Source organism: Marmota marmota, unplaced genomic scaffold (genome assembly GCF_001458135.2).
Source record: "Marmota marmota marmota unplaced genomic scaffold, marMar, whole genome shotgun sequence".
Taxonomy (NCBI): Eukaryota; Metazoa; Chordata; class Mammalia; order Rodentia; family Sciuridae; genus Marmota; species Marmota marmota.
The window spans coordinates 27,669,750-27,684,823 of NW_026000026.1; the positions used below are offsets into that span (position 1 = coordinate 27,669,750).

Below are 15,074 nucleotides of genomic sequence, written 5' to 3' on the forward strand. Positions count from 1 at the left end.
CCCCCCCCCCCGAGGTCGGGCTGCTTACAATCATAGACTCTGAGAACCCCTGAACGTCAGGGACTCAAAGGCCCCTGGGAGTCCGACCCCCCCACTCAGGCAGCTGGGCAGGCAGAAGCCCTGGAGAGGCTCAAGGTCACTGGCAGACCAGTGAAGTGCACCAGCCCCTCCACTGCCTGCTGCCTACTGCACCCACCACGGCTGCCTGAGAAGGCTGTCTAGGGAACCCTCCCACCCACGAAGACTTCCCACTCCCCCCCTCCTCTGGATTTTCCCTTTTGAGGTACCTGTGGGGTATGGCTGTACCCCAGGTCTCCAAGGTCAGTGCTGGTCAACTGCAAGATCACAAGAGGATGATAGTTGAGCCCCAGATTCCAGGATGCAAGAGGTCAATGGACTTACGGTAGACACCTGCTGTCCCCAGAAGATGCCTCATGTAGGTGCTATGGTACCCCAGGACATAAGTATCGTCGCCCTCACTTTTCAAATGAGAAAGCCAAGGCTCCAAAAGACTGACTGGCACTCAGGTGCCAGAGGTGACCCCACAGGGACTGGCAGAACTGAGGCCGATTCTGGGCTGCCAGGGCCATGTTCCCCTCTGTGTACCAACGACTGGCCATGCCTAGCTCCAGGTGTGGGACTGAGGTGCGCACCGGAGGGAGCAGGCTGGGAGTGAGGGGCTCCCCTCCTCCAGTGTCACCATGCATGGGAACCTGCTCCACCCATGCTCTACCCTGAGGTGGCAAGACCCCGGGCCCTGCCCACCCTCCTGCAGGTCACTGGCTCACTGGGTCTTGCTCTTCTGCCTCCATCTCTGACCTAAGGTCTCTGGCTCTTTTCTACCCCATCTGTCCATCTGTGTCATCTCCATTCTGTGAGCCCCCACCCCGGTGACTCTCTCTCTGTCTTATTTTCTGCCTCTGCCTCTTCCCCTAACCCTCCGAGTGTCTCTATTCCTGTTTTCCTTTTCTGTCTCTCTGCATCTGTGTGCTACTTTCTCTCTCTCTCTCTCTCTCTCTCTCTCTCTCTCTCTCTCTCTCTCCACATTCCATCTCCCCTCTCCCAGCACTACAGGGTGTCCCTCAGTGTCACTGACTCGCTGGGTCCCTCCCTGTTGACACTCTCTTTTCCCACTTCAGTCTGTCCATCTCCCTCATCTCCATCTTCCCAAGCTTCCTAGGCCCTGCTGTGCTCTTCCCCACACCCCCACAGGGACACAGGACATTCCAGCAAGTCCTGCAGTCCCAGCTGGGCTGAGGGGGGATGAGGAGAGGCTGGTCAGGGCCACCGCCAGAGGCGGCTCAGGGGCTGGGGTGCAGGATCGTGTTAAAGGGAACCGAGCCATCCTCCTCCCTTCCTTCTCGGTTGCTTTCCTGGGAGGCAGAAGAGAGAGTCTCTGAATAGGGATTTAGAGCACTAAGCTCCGATTCCTTCTTTTTAATATTTATAAAGAGAGAAAGGGGATAATTTCAGGAAGATCATTTCAAGGCGAAAACCCACATATTTTCAATAGAATTATTCCAAAAACCCCTTTCCGGCTCATTGGAGTGTATAATTTTGTAAGTTGAAGACACACGAGGTCTGGTTTCCAAGTTCCCTAAAATGACGCAGCTAACAAGGCCAGAAAGGAAGTCAGATGAGAGGAAGTGGGGGAGGGTCGTGGGGGACGGGGAAGAGCCTGGGGGGCACACATGGGACAACGGGACAGAAGCAGCCAGGGTCTCTGCCATGCCCCCTCCCCTCCATCTGTCTCCCTCGACAAGCCAGCCAAACTCAGGACCGTAACCATCATCAAACACCCAGCCCGGTCCTGAGACCTCCCTCCAGGTCGGGATCTGCCACGCAGACTTCTCAAGTGCCGAGCCTCTGGGGCAGCTCCATCCCTGCATCTTCCTCCCTGGGACCGTTGGAATCCCAAATGTCCCGCAAAGGCTCCTGGGTTGAGGTTTCGTCCCAAATGCAGCCATGTCTGGAGGCAGGGCTTTTGAGAAGTGATTTGGTTCCTGAGGGTTCTGACACCATGGGTGGATTGATCTGTTGATGGGTTCCCCGCCTGGCTCTGCCAGCCCGTCCCCACCATGATGCTCTGCCTCCCACCAGACCCCTGCCACGGAACCAGCTGACTGTGGATGGAAACCCGGAGCCAAAATAAGTCTTTCCTCCTCTAAGTTCATTTCCTCTGGTATTTAGTCACAACAGTGAAGAACGGCTGACATTCTCCCCAAGCCTCTTCTGCCCTTGGGCTTGATCTCAACCATTTGGCTGCTCCGGAGGGCAATCGGGGAGTCAGGCTTGGGTCCTCCGTCTCGCCTGACTCTTCTAGTTAGCTGCCAAGACTCGGTGATTCTACCGACTTCGATCCCCAGGATCTGGCCCTCATCTGTACTCCCACTGCCCACAGGGGCCTCAGCGTCCCTGGCCTAGACCTCGGTCAGAGCTCTGGGAAGCTCTCTGGCCTCTCGCCTGTGTTCAGGCACAGAGTGATCTTCCTGGATCCCAGCTCTGAGGGTGACCCTCCCTTCCTCAGAAACAGCCACACCTCCCTCCACACCACCTCCCAGTGAGGTCAGATCCCCCACCCTGGTGTCCACATTGCCACAGCCTGACAACTTGATTTCCTTGTATCTGCCCTTCAATCTCCAGTTCTTTGCTACAGCTAAAATGGGCCACTCTTTTCTGTCCACCTAAAAGCACTGAGACACCATTTTCTACCTCCAAACCTTGGCGGAACCTCCTTCATTCCTCTGGAATGCCATCTTGGCCTGCGTGGCTCCAACCACCCTGAAGGTCCACTCAGATGCCACCTGTCCATCCAGCACTGATGTCCTCTTCACGGTCTTTGCTGCTGCTGGTGATCTTTACTTCTCTTTCACTCCTGACGTGTCTTTTCACCTTGAACTCCAGACAAGCTGCAGGGCTTGAGAATACCTTGAGTTCTGTGGCTGGGACAGAAGGAAGAGGAAATATTGGACCACTCTGACATTCTCTGAAGTTGGACCAAGCTTGATTCTGTGGTTTCTTCTGGGTGCCTGAAATTGCAAGCCGGATCTCCTGATAGTAATTAGCTACCATGGCAATTAGCAATTTTATTGCAAAGGTCAAGGGCTGAGCACTGACGATGAGCCAGGGGACTATCATCACCTCGGTGGGATGGATGAAGAGACCGAGGCTCAGAGAGGCACAGAGACCTGCACCATATCACGCTGAGAATGGGTCAGGACTCTGGCCAGACCAGCCCAACTCTGGAATCCTGTGTTTAACCTCAGAAGCTGACATCGCATTATCAATGGGAACTGAGTAACGTGGTCCCTGACTCATCCTCACTAAGGGGGACAATTTCTGTGTGGCCACATTCCTCCCTGGGTCCCAGCTTCCCCATGTTCTCAGTCTTCAGTTCTCGTTTGAAAAACGCCAACCTTTCAGATTCTAGCCTGGCAAACCTCAGAGGCCCAGCTCGTCTTCCTTTACCTAGAGAAAAACCCATGTGAAGAGGTGAAGCCCAGACAGCAACAGAAGCCCACAGGGCAGGAGCGTGCCCCCCACCCCCCAGACCCCGTGCCAGACAGGGTTTAACTTGACCATGGCTTTCCCTGGTTCATCTCTGGAAGCCCTCGGGGATGCTGTCAGGCGGTTCTCACTGAACTCACTACCCCTTCTGTCCCCTGCAGGGCTGCCCCCAATTCCACCTCTCCCCCAGGAGGCTACGCTGGCTGGTGTTCCAGGCCTTATCTAACCCACAAGGTCTCCTCCGTTCTCAAAGCCCTTCGTGCATCCCATCCCAGGGAGAATAGGTCCCAAACGGCACGACCCCGCCCCAGCCTCCCAGGCTCCCACCCCCAGGCCTCCCAGGCTCTGTCCATTCCATCCTTTCAACAGGACCCAGGAAAAGCCAGGTGCTTTTCCTGCCCAGGGCTCTTGATCTTGCTCTTCCCTCAGTTCCTCTCCTGGCTTCTTCCCTTCTGTCATTCAGCTCAAAAATCACCATCCTGCAAGGCCGCTGCAGAGCCCAGTGGTCCATAGCAGTCCCTCCCCACACGTTGGTACAGCGCTCTGTTCATTCTCCGGTGACACGTGGTGGGACATCTGAGCGTTGCTAACATACTGTCCATCGGAGGAGTGACGAGGAGTGACGGCAGCTAAACAGCCAACTAAGAAGCCCCGAGTTCTTAGTCCTCCAGGGAAGCAGCTCACAGACCACCAGAGACTGTGGAACCAACAGAGCAGCCCATGGTGACAGCACCAAGTAAGCCTCCGATTAAGGAAAAGCCACCTTCAGAACCGTAGAAAAAGTTCTGTGGCACTTCTCCTCACCGGAGCCCCACCCTGTTCCTTGCACAGAAGGTGGAAAGGAGGTGACAGATCCCTTGTCAGAGCCCCTCCCTTGAGCCAGAGGGAGCAGGCAGACCTGCCTTAGGACGACCTGGGCTGTGGCAGGGCTGCCTGGACTGCTGTCTGCTTACCCCCACTCTGGCCTAAGCAGGGGACTCTGGTGGGCTCTGTTCATGAAAGCTGCCAAGAGACCCTGGGACGTCAGACGCTCAAAAGCAGCTGAGCACACGAGGAACCCAGAAAGCCCCAGGTAGGCTCGGGGAAGAGTTGTGCTCAGAAAAGACCCGAGAAGCCCCTGAGCTTCCACCTTGCTGAAGGGTCAGTCCACGACCAGTCTGCAAAGGTGGTCCAACTGTCAACAACAATAAAATCACAACAAAGAAACAGAAACCATGGCTCTTGCAAAGAAATAAAATAAAGCGACAGAAACTGTCCCCAGATATGGGACTTACTAGAAAGCGACCTTGCAACAACTGTCTTAAATATGCTCAAAGAGCTGAGAGAGAACAGAGAAAAAACTGATCGGGAAAATGACACATTAACCAAATGAGACGGTCAACAAAGAAATAATGGAATAAAAATAATTATGAATCCATGTTAGCAGGTACACAATATACAAAGATATTATTTTGGAGAGGATAGAGCTGGGCAGGGTGGAATTTTTATATGCCATTGAACTTGAGTTGATATCAATTCAAATAAGATTGTTATAAATACAGAATGATATATGTAATCCCCATGTTAGCCTTAAAGAAATATCTATTTTAATATGTATTTTTAAGTATCAGTAGACTATTTCTGTTACCCACACAACATATCTTAAGTACCTATAGAATATACACAAAGGGAAATTAGAAGGAAATAAAAAGACATCGCTACAAAAGTCAACTAAACATGATAAAAGATTATAACCGAGGAAATGAGGGACCAAAAAAAGAACTATACAATGTGCAGGGGAAAAAAAAAAAAGTATCAGCAATTAGTTTGAATGTAAACTTTTTGATCAAAACGTATAAATTAATGAATGAGTTAAAAAGAAAAGATCCATGGTTATGTTCTCTACAAAAGACTCATTTTAGATCGAAAGATACAAATAGACTGAATGAAGAGAACTCATGCAAATCGTAACCAAAAGAGACCCTGGTGGAGAGAGAGGATCTTCCAACGGAAACGCTGAGTCAAACGTGATCATGAGAGACAAAGGAGGACATTGTACATGCAAAAAGGTGTCAGTCCACCAGGAAGAAATACTGATGAGACACACACCGAGGAGCAGAGGGCTAAGCGTTGCCTGCCCGCTCAGGGTTAGTCCCGTGACTGCAAGAACTTGGCTCCAGAAGCCGGCACTGGAGCCTTATGCGCATGCGCGGTTCCCCTTATCCCTGGCAGCTGATCTCAGGGAAAGTGCGTAAGGTAGCATCTGCAGTTTGTCGCCAGGCCTCAGGCAGGAGCACGGGCCGCTGGCTTTCCTCACTTTCCTAGATGTCCCTTCCAGGACTTTGGTATCCTTCTTTGCTATTTATTCATGGGCCAATCTTGAGGATGGGAACAAAGGCACTTAGGAATTGTGGGCAAGTCCCATCTCCCCAGCCAAAAACCTAAAGCCACAAAATGTATCAGTAATTAGTTTGGATGTAAATGGATTAAACTTTTTGATCAAAAAGCATAAATTAATGAATGAGTTAAAAAGAAAAGATCCATGGTTATGCTCTCTACAAAAGACTCATTTTAGATCGAAAGATACAAATAGACTGAACGCCAGGGCTTGTGGATGCACATCAGGGAATCCAAGAGCCCAAGAAAAAGGGATCCCACTGCAGGTCCGCCAATCTAAAGAGCTTGCATTACTTGAGGACACTGAGGACCAGAGACAGCAGGGGATCAGCTAAGGCCACACAGCAAACTAATGGCAGAGCTGGCATCCAGACCCAAGTCTGCTTCCTACCTGCCACAGGCTACTTCTCTATGGGGACTGCCCAGAGATTCCTCCCTCCCATTTTCCTATGACATTCCATTCTGTCCCCACCACGCAAGGCCTCCTTTTCTGGATATATCAGCTATACCATCTCATATAAAAATGGGTCCTTTTTTAAAAAGTACCTTTTAAAGTCCCATTTTACAGATAACTGAGCCCTGAGATCGAAGACCAGCTAATTCTCAACAGACAGGGTTAGTTATCCTAAGAGCAGGGTTTTGCAAAGCACGGGGTTCCCTTTGTCCCTGCCTCTTTTGTGCAAGCACCCGCACCCCTTCCTTCTCATCCCTGTATGAAGCAGCATGAAGGTGGCACAGGAAGCCCGACAGATGCCAGTGCCGTGCTCCTGCCTTCCCTGACTCCAGAACCTTGCGCTAAATAAACCAGTTTTCTTCATAAACCGCTCCGTCTCGGGTATTCTGTTATAACAACAGGAAACCAACCGAGACAAGCACTCATGGTCCTTAGCCGGCCTGCTGGCCCATGCCTTTGGCCTCTTGGCTGTCTTGGATCACGGAGTGGGAGTGCGTACGGCCCCCTGGGGTTGTGCAGGACAGCCAGAGTGTGTCCAAGTGTGAAGATTTTTTCAGTCCGCTTGGCATCACTGCTTTTTCCTCCAGGGAGCGAGGAGCGGTGTGATTTGGGGTGGGAAGACCCAGGATAGTTTGGCTCAAACCACCTGTGGGAGGCCCACTTCTGAAGGGGCCAGGTGCGCCCAGGGAAGGGGCAGAACTGAACTACCGCCAAGGTGGTGGCTGAAATTTGGGGGGGGGCTCAGAACTTTGTGGTTATCCCCACCAATCAGCGCAGCCAGAACTGCGATCTAGAGAGCGCTGGGCGGGGCGGGGCCGGGGGTGGGGCCAGAGGCGGGGCGGTCCCGGGGCGGGGGCGGGGCAGAGCAGGGGCGGAGCAGGGGCAGGGCCGGGGCGGAGCCAGGCGGGTGGGTTCCCAGGGCAGGAGGGGCCCTCTGTCCTGGGAGCATTAGTCAGCTGGCTGGAAGCCCCACACTCCGGCCACCCTGGTCACTGTAACCTCTTACTTTCCTGTCAGTGAGGAAGCTGTTTACCCCCAGAAAGTCATTCATTCCCTGATAAGATCAGCCTCATTGTTAATGGAAATCTCACTTCCTGAGCGGGAGGAGGCGAAGGGTTAGCGGCCAGCGCTCAGAGCCCCATGGACAGCCTGCGGACAGAGGCCACCAGCCTCTGTGGCCAAAGGGAAAAAACTTAGGTCCAGAGAGAGGGAGAACGTTGGAGGTGTCAGCACCAGGGCAGAGCCCAAATCCAGCCCTGGACTCCCACACATCCCCCAATCCCAAGAGCCCCGCTCTGGATTTTCAGATTCAACACGCCATCCAAAAGAAAACATGCTCATAAAACATTCCAACACAATGTCATATTTTAATGTAATGCTCTAATGTGCTATTATAACATTGCATTCAAATATAATGTACTAACACAGATTAATATTCCAATTCAACACGTTAGCACCATTCGAACCACGTTCTAATCTAACACTAACGCACATGCCCTTCCAACACACAACCTTATATAACACCCTAATACAATATTCAAAGACATCCCAGCACAACAGTCTCATCTAGGCTAATCACACCATATGACATTTCTTCAGTATTTGAACACAATTCTAACACAACATGTTAAAATAACTTTTTAAGTTATTACTTCAATAAATATCCAAGACTCTGGGATTTTAAGCCCCTGGAATTTCCACTGGACAAGGTGAGGCAGGCTGGTAGTGATGCTAACTCACGGCTTAGTTACAGACCTGGCCACGGCTACCACTGGCCATGTCCAGAGCAGTTCTCAGTTCTGGGGTCCCAGACCCAGGCCAGGCTGACCCAACTGTCCAGTCAGAGGGCACGTCCTTCCCAAGGCAGAAAGGAATCCTGCCTTGTGGTAGACCTCCAGTGACCACCCTCATCCCATGTTTCTGAGGTCTGAGTGGGGGTCATGTGTGGGGAGGAAACAGGAGGAAGAACCTGGTGCAGACACTACTTTGAACACACAGGAACAGACTGTCCTTGCCATCCCAATTACTAGGTAAAAGGAAGACAGCCAGGACCTGAAGCAGCACTAACTCCTTTATGCTTGGGGTTTGGGGGCCACAGAATGCCTCTCAACCTCCTTTCTACCTGCAGCCGTCCAGCCCCATCAGGGCTGCCAGCTGCCATGCTTTTCAGCACACTCGCTATTTCTCATTGCTGGCTCTTAGTACAGCAAGTACTAAGACCCCTTCCCTCTAAGTTTCCCATGATTCATTCCCTCACTTCCTCTGGGTCCCTCCTGCTGTACAACAGCAGTAGGCAAGTCGTCCTACCTTTTGGAGTGGCCTGTAGGGTTGGGTTGTCTTAAACAGCAACCTTGACTGCTCGATCCTTTTCCTGGTCCATTTCCTGCACAGAACCTATTGCTGCCTGGTGCATTTTGGTGATTTGCTCATTTCTTTCCTTCCCTGGAAACCATGGTTCTTTACTCAGCTGGACCCCAGCAACACCTGAAGAGCTATTTAACATCCCAGTGCCCCGTGGCAGACAGGCTGAATCAGGATCACTGGGGTGAAGCGCAGAAACCAAGAATTTTTAAACTTCCCCAAGTAGTTCAGACGCACAGGGCTAAGGCTGAGAGTCCCTGAACTGATTGTCCGCTCCCAGGGGACCAGGACTGCTTCGATCTTGTTTCACAGTGTCTGGCCAAAGTGTCTGATAGACAGCAGGTGCTCAATAAATATCTGTTGAATGAATAAACCATTCGACAAAACATTTCCCTTTTAAAATTTTCTGCCTAGCCAAGTATTTTAACAGCACAAAAGGAAAGTAAATCTCCTTCCCTGGGTTAAGTTGTCTTAAATGGAAAGGCTGCATTACCTGGTGGGGGGCAGGAAAAAGAAGACCGTTCCTTGCAGCCAGCACTGCACTTGCAAAGGCCCAGAGGTACACCCAGCGCTCGTCTCTGGTTCTATCAAGGATTCTCTTAGCATCTCCCTCAGGCTCTATCCGCTTGGGCCACTCATAACCTTCCCAAGTGTCCCTCCAGAAGATCAACACTTCCCAGAAGTTCAGTGGGCATGATCATTCTGTCTCCTGGGGCGGGGTGGTATTCTAAGCATCCAGTGAGATAATAGATAGAAAGTGACATTCACACCAAAGAGCTTGTGTTGTAATGTGCGAGCGCCCTCTCTGTGCCAGACAAGTGCCTCGTTACTAGAGAAGGCATTTCGTGGCCTCTGTTCAGCAGCTGGAGGTGAACTATTGCACTATTTTGTAGATGGGTGTATAGAAGCTCAAAGAGGGAGGGTGACTTGCCCAAGGTCACCTAGTCTGGAACTAGACCCAAGTCTTTCCATCTCCAAAGGCCATGGAAACAGCTGATTCAAGGGCTCTCGACCAAGGCTGAAGGTTTTGGGGGTTCCCAGCCCCGTGGGTACCAGGTGGCCGCGACAGAGGAGACAGTCTGGCTTCATGATTTGTCTGGTCCCCGCCCGATTGTTTGCCCAAGGGAGGGTTGGGTAGGGTGGCGGGAGCCGGGGCCTGCGGTCACGGGGTGGACTTGTCCATCTGCCAGCCAATCCAGGCTGCCGGAGCTGGCACTGAGAAGGCCCTGGCCCCATCTTGCCAGGACACTCTATCTTTGTCCCAGGACACAAAAGGGGCCTTGTCTTGGCCCGGCGGCACCGATTCCACATGCTCCTGACTGCCCCAGCCCCTCTGCCTCGAGAAAGGCCCACTTTGTGGAGTCAAAAGACTAACTTGTTTCTTTTTCATGAAAACGTGTTGACTGACCTGATCGATTTATCTTGGGAAAGTGGTGGATGAAGGAGGGGAGTGAGGTGACAGAGACAGGCACAAAGTGGAAGGCCCTGCAGCCCAGCCTGACTTGAGAGTGGACACTCAGCTTTCCCCAGGACAAAGGGAGAGCTGCAGGCCGAGTGGCATCTCAGGGGCTCAGGACAGCCTTCCCACCTCACTCGAGGCAGAGATTCCACCATGAGACATTCATTTCTTTGGCTTTAACCTTTGAAGGCAACTAATCCTCCAAGTAGGAGGCCTTGAGTTATCACACCTGAATGTGAATTAGGTTTCCCAGAGAACAGAGGTGAGTTGGTAGCAGGAGTGGCAGGAGTAGTGTCACCAAGAGCCAGCAGAAGGAAAGAGAGAGGAAGAGGGGACTATTCAGAGGTAAAAATGAGCCCCAGAGAGGGAGGGAGGAAAAGCAGGCTGGTGGGGCAGCCACTGGTGAGCAAGCCCCCAAACAGACGAGGGGAGGCTGCATGGAAAGGGGGCAGGAGTCTGGGCAGAGTGGCCGGGTGGCTGGATGGGCTGCCCGGTCAGAACCCCTCAGCAGCACATGTGTGTGCAGAGACGGGCAGGATGGACTGATGGGCCCTGGAGATGCAGGAGGGACAGGTGCTCAGTCAGAGGGAAGGGCACATGGGCACACCAGGGTTTCCAGGGAGGCCCAGGTGACTGGCTTCCCACTGTGTGAGAGGGAAGCCTGCGGGGGCTCCTGATCACCTTCTCAGATTCTCATTCTGGAGGGATGGGCACCCACTCAAGGAGGGGACGATGGGGTGAGGTGATCTAATGTTTACTTTGCTACAAAAGCCCCCCCACCTCCCGCCCCCGATCCTCTAGGAACAGTGGGTTGAACAGAGGCTGCGCAACAGCTGGCCGAGGCTGGCCCGGGGGGTGGGGAAGGGGCCACCAGACGGGGGAGGTGTCTTCAGAGCTGGGACCCAGGTTGTGATGATGTGGGACCCGGGCGATCACATCCCACTCGCTGTTCCCTCCGCGTGACCCGGGGAGCTCCTCGCCCTGCTCCGAGCCTCAGTTTCCCTGTGTGTGAAATAAGGTCCTGGGGCAGGAACAGCTGGCTCCAAGGTCTCCGCAGCAGGGACAGCCAGTCCCGAGCCAGTGCTGTCAGGGGTGGGGGCCGTGATCCAGTTACTAATCTGGCCCAAGGCAGCTGCGTGAGCCCGGTGAGCACAGTGACTCACCCCAGGCCTCCAAGGAGGACGACAGAAACTGGGTCAGCCCTGGGGCCGAGATGCGCCCGCAGGCTGCGAAAGGCTGGCGCGATGCCTCTGTGCGGCTGGGGGAGGGGAGCAGGGCACCAGCGCTGGGCTTCCTGAGCCTCTCGGGGCACCCAGGTTCCTGCCACCGCAGCCACCATACTGTCCCCGTGGGGCCGAGTGCCCGCCCAGCTTCCGTGGGAGACCCAGAGGCGCCGTCAGGGGAAGGGGTCCTGCAGTGTGCCCGTTCAGCCTTGGCTCTGCCGGGCTCTTGATGGGGTAGATGTCACTACCCCCATTTTATGGATGAGGAAACTGAGGCCCAGGAAGTCGTGGGTGGCAAAGCCAGGACTAGTTCTAGGTTTAACTTTTCTTTCCATCGTTCCGCTCCGCCTCCCAAGTCAGCCACGGATGGGCACGAAACAGAAAGAAAGAGATGCTAAATATGTTTTAATAAATATAGAAAGTCACACCTCATGTTTTGCCAGGGCTGAGAACTTTCCCAGGAAATCTACTTCACTCCGGTGGGCCCCAGCGCAGCCTTTTGCAAGGTGGATGAGCCGCTTGGCCACTCTTCACTGCTCTTCTGCCGCTGGAGGATTCATGAGCAAGGGTGTCAAGTCTGTATCCAGAGCCGTGCGCATGCCAGCCAGCGACCAAGCATGGCTGCGAGGATCTACGACCGGGTGCGGTCATCGGCAAGACCTGCCTTTGCAGGCGGATGGTGTAAAGCCGGAAAGAAAGATACTAAGAATAACTTTTGGAGATGAAAGTCATCTTCTAGTTGTGCTTTGAGTAAGTTCCTTCCTCCCTGAGCCTCGGTTTTCTCATTGTAAAATGGGGTGGTTGGGGTCCCCTGCTCTGGAGGTCAAGGTCATGGTTAGATGAGATATTGCAGGGCCCACAATAGGTGTGCATTAAACACCAGTCGCTGATGTCATCTGTGACGATGGGCACACAACCTCAAGAGCCCAGCAGTTGAAACAATTGAGTTAGGGTGCCCCCACCCCGAGCAGCAGGTGTGGAGGCTGCCCGAGATGAGCAGGTTTATGGAGAGGGGAGCAGGAGGAGGCAGCAGGAGTCTCAGGGCCTCTGTGTAGCAGGTCTGGCACCCAGGAAGGAGAGGGAGGGGAAGGGTGATGGGTGGGGAGAATCCTGGACTTCAGCCCAATGCCAAGGTCGCGCCATACTGGTGGGAGTCCTTGAACCAAAGCCACTCATTGCAGGAGTTCCACATCTCCTCAGGACGGACAGACTTGGTGCCTGGTCATGCTCAGGCTTCAGCTGGGAGCAGCCCATGGGACACAAGGGCTCAGCACAGACACGGTGACCCATCCCCAGGGGCCGCAGCTGGACCCTCAGTCAGTCAAACTCTCCTGGTTGACGGCTGCCACAATAACCAGGCTGAGCCCTGGAGCCAGTGTGCCCTACCCTCTGCAGGGCACATGGGAAGGAGCTCATGCCTATCCAGGGACCCTGGGGAGGGCGCTGGGCCATGGTGGAGGGACACATGCCCTGGACAAGGCTTAGATGGTGGGAGGTGGGGCCTGTTTGACACAGACCCTGCTGACGCTAGGAAGGGAGCAGGAAGGGCACCTGTAGCAGCAAATCCAAAATATGCTCAGAAGGCTGCTGCTCCGGGCCCCAAGCTCAGGGGCGGAAAGGGTGCTGGGGGCTGGGAGCTCCCAGGAACAGCATCCTGGGTTTCTTTCTTTTTTTCTTTTTTGCAGTACTGGGGGTTGAACCTGAGGTGTTCTGCCTCTGAGCCACATCCCCAGCCTTTTTTATTTACTTATTTTTCATTTTGAGACAGGGCCTCACTAAGTTGCTGAGGTTGGCCTTGAACTTGTGATCCCCCTGCCTCAGCCTCCCAAACTGCTGGAATTTCAGGCATGCACCACAGCTCCCTGCATCCATGGAGCCTTTGATGCTCTGTGTGAGAAGGGGCCTTGCCTCTCATCTGGTCCAACCCTCTCATGTACACAGATGGGGAAATCAAGACCTGTGTGGGGACAAGAGTTGCTCAAAGTCCCCCTCAGAGTCACAAACGGAATTGAATCTGGAGCCAGGACTCTGGATGCCCAGGGCGGGGCTGAGTCCAGCTCTGCCACACATACTGAATGTCCACATGGGGAAGTGGGGAAGGGAACAGGAAGGAGACAGATGCCCAGAGAGGAGATGAGGCTCAGAGAGGGGCCAGGGAGCCCAGAGAAGGGCAGGGAGACTCCATGAGGAGGCTGAGGTCAGAGAGGAATGTGAAGGCTTAGAAAAGAGGTGGACGGTCAGGTGCTCAGGAGACGGGAGCCCCCTGGTGGGGTCCAGTGGCTGGATTTGGGTTCTGAGGTTCACGGGTGTCCCAGGTACCAGGGCAGCTCTCAGAGGCGGAAACCTCCTGTCCTGCAGCCAGGGCCACCTACAACCCCCACCTTGGGGCACCTGATCTGCCACCCAGAGGCAAGGGGCTGATACCCTTGGGCATTAGCTCCTGGAGGTTTAAGGAACTGAAGCATGGTGGCCTCTGTGAGGAGCGACTCCCAGCCTCCAAAGGGGGCTGCCCAGGAAGCCCGGGAGCTTCCCTTATCTGGGAATCCTGCCCAGAGGAGGAGGGTCTTGGGAGGAGGGTCCCGCTCCCCGCAGAGCTTAGTGACATAGCAATGACCACAGTACCACTAGTGGCATTCCTTGAGGTGTCCTTTCTGTCTCCTCCCTGGCAGCCCTGGCTCTGGTCCTGACCCTGCCCAGGGCCACTCTGCCCAGAGGTTCCCTCCCCTGGCCTTGTGGATGGCCCAGCAAACAAGACCCTGGCCTGGACAGCCGCAGTGGGCAGGCACGAGACCTCCGTGGAGGTTCTCACTTCCGCTGCCACCTCCCACTTCACAGATGGGCACTGCCACTCTGGAGGGGCATCTGGCAAGGTGACTGACGCCACCTGGCAGGTGGCCCAGGCCAGGAACCATTCCAGAGAACCCACCCAGCAGGAGTGCGGCTGGTGCCCACACCTGGCTCCCAGGGAGGTGCCCCCGGCAGGTCTTGTGCTGAATCTCACCTTTCACAGGAGGAGATTTCAATGAGGTGCCTAAGAGTTGGAAACTGGGCAGAAGGCCAGGCAGGGGCTCCGAGCCCTGGCAGTGACCACCAGGCTGCTTGCCTTCATTAAAGCTCAGGGAATAGTGGTGGTTTCCTTAAGCTACCACACACACATCGGCACTTAGATCAGCAGACACCGTGCTGGGCACTGTCCTTAGACGCGCCTGTTCACTCAGTCACCCAATGAACAAGAAGCTCCTACCATAGGCCAGGCACAGTTCTAGACACCAGGCATCAGCAGTGGAGAGTCACACTGCCTGCTTATGCTCTGGCCCTCCCACGAAGTAGGTCTTTTATTCCTATTTTAGACGAAGCACACGGAGAGGTGGTATCACTTGCCCAAGGTCACACAGCAAGGAATGCAAAGCCCACATTTTATCCTGGGCCTGGCTGTCGTCTCATCCTTTATTCTCCAGGACCCTTTCCCAGCAATACTCTCAGAAGGGACTGAACCAGAGATGGCTGCACCGATGTCTGTCCAGAGCCGTCCCTTTCAGAGCCCCTGAACGCCCCATCTCTCAAAGCCTCTGCCTCACTCATTTCCTACATGGCACATGGGGCTAATGACCCCTCCCTTGAAGTTGCTGTGTGGACTCCCTCCCTCTTCCATCCCTCCTCCGTCATCCCTCCTCCCTCCTCCCTCCTCCCTCCT

General features: G+C 54.1%; 1 long non-coding RNA gene across 2 annotated transcripts in view; it reads right to left on the bottom strand.

Annotated features, from left to right (window-relative positions):
- LOC125619032 overlaps positions 1 to 15,074 on the bottom strand; it is a 41,135-nt gene that overhangs the window by 8,124 nt on the left and 17,937 nt on the right. The window contains exon 1 of one of the 2 annotated variants that reach the window (XR_007350496.1): positions 288 to 3,339. This is a non-coding gene — a long non-coding RNA (uncharacterized LOC125619032). Of the gene's footprint in view, positions 1 to 287; positions 3,340 to 15,074 lie in introns of those variants that run through there. The other variant, XR_007350495.1, reaches the window with a different exon arrangement.